This window comes from Octodon degus, unplaced genomic scaffold, assembly GCF_000260255.1.
Source record: "Octodon degus isolate 3935 unplaced genomic scaffold, OctDeg1.0 scaffold00093, whole genome shotgun sequence".
NCBI lineage: Eukaryota > Metazoa > Chordata > Mammalia > Rodentia > Octodontidae > Octodon > Octodon degus.
Genome location: NW_004524669.1, coordinates 3,303,104 through 3,304,947, shown reverse-complemented (window position 1 = coordinate 3,304,947; position 1,844 = coordinate 3,303,104). Strand labels below are relative to the sequence as shown.

The 1,844-nt window shown below is 35.9% G+C and overlaps 1 protein-coding gene across 1 annotated transcript in view; it reads right to left on the bottom strand.

Annotated features, from left to right (window-relative positions):
* Nucleotides 1-1,844, bottom strand: part of LOC101570039 (60S ribosomal protein L12-like) — a 7,605-nt gene that overhangs the window by 3,407 nt on the left and 2,354 nt on the right. The gene's annotated exons all lie outside the window — the stretch shown is intronic.

The window sequence follows — 1,844 nt, the reverse complement described above, 5'->3', positions numbered from 1 at the left end:
TTTGCAGAACCGGGGATTGAACTCAGTCCCTTGCGCTTGTCAGGGAAGCACTTATTCTACTGAGCCATTTCCCAGGCCCCCCCACTAGTTTGTATGCATCAAAAGAACCCCCTGGGGCAGGAGAGGAAAATTAAGATAGGTATAAAGGAGAGAGCAAAAAAATCGTAATTTTAAAATTGTATTTTTAATAAAAACTATAGGTTCATCAGGATTCAATTGTAAATTTGGCATTTCTGAGTATGTATTTGCAGTTATATTTGCAGCTATATTTTTGGGTCTTTTTGTTGTTCTTCATGCTACATTAAAACACATTCAGGTAGGATTGGGAGGAGATTTAGAGGATTAGGGTATGTGTCCCATATCCTAGGGAATAGCTTAAATCTTTATGAGCACATGGCCAGCCCTTTGTCCATAGTTGGACATTGCTGGTCCTATGTTCAATATAACATCTACCTGGCTGATGTTGCAATTTTTTTTTTTTTTAATCTATTGGTTCTTTTCTGCTCATTTCCAAGTGTATTTACTTGGTGGATGGGAAGCAATGTGTTTCATACCTCTATTTGTTCATGACCAAGAGTCTGATACCCTACAGAAAGAAAGGAATGGCCTAACATCTGGAGAGTCTCAGGATCGTAGATGGAGGAGGAACAGCCACAGCTTAAAAGCCATTCCTTGTTCCATCCCCAGTTCTGCCAAAAAAACCAAAACCCAAACAAAACAAAAAAGCCATACTGCACTTCTATTGGTTAATGCTAATGTACACTTTATTGTTTTTAAAATAGTTTATTAGAATCCATTTACCTTGCTACATTAGTTTTAGTAGATTTTTAGTTTAGTTTTTTTCTTTTGCTTTTTTGCCTATGTGTATAATAAATAATACTTCGTTATCAATTTCCAGTCATGTGTCCTTGAGTTTGCATTAGCAAGACATTAAAAACATAAATGGTGGATAGCAGATATTTCATTCTTTTTTTTTTCTTAATTCTCAGGATCATATATTTTGTAACATTTGCAGTTTCTTACAGTATTTATTGTCAAATTCTGTCCAGAAGTTTCCTTCCCTTCCTGTTTTTACAAGAAGCAGTGTAGTGATTAGTAGCACAGTTTGTGGTCAGCATCCAGGTTCAAGTTCTTGCCCTGCCACTTTCTTACACATGTGACCCAGGACAAATTACTTAGCTTCCTGTGTCTTGATTCTTCCACGTACAAAGTGCAGCTACCTCTCTGTGTTGTGAAGATTTATAGAAATTACTTAAAACAGTGATTGAGGCATGGTAGATACTGTCAAGGTTATTAGACTTATGATTTTTTTATTTTAAATTAGAAAAAGTTGCTAAGTTCTGCGAAGCAAATTGTAATTTTTTTGTAATTCGTTGTATTGATAAATTTCTTTCTTTCTTCCTTTTTTTTTTTTTTGCAGAACCGGGGATTGAACTCAGGCCCTTGTACTTGCCAGGGAAGTGCATATTCCACTGAGCCATCTCCCCAGCCTGATAAATTTCTAGATAATTGCATTTTTCTCATACTCCTCAAATAAATTATATTTGTTCATTAAAAAATCGACATGTTAGAACAGAAACCCAGTCAAAAAATTCCTAAGACTCTTAAAGACACAATAAACCTGGCCCAGTCCATTTTACCTGTAAATAGACCTTTTCCACATGTGAATAAAATGTCCTTTTTCACCTGTGTAAGTGGCCTCTTTCTATGATGGGCTCCAGCTGTATCGCCTTAGGTGATGACTCTCACCCAAGGTATGAAAAGGCTGTCGTCCTTCTTCCCATGAAGAAAGAGCTGTCACTTTTTATCTGTAAATTGAATTCTCTTCTTTTTTTTTTTTTTTA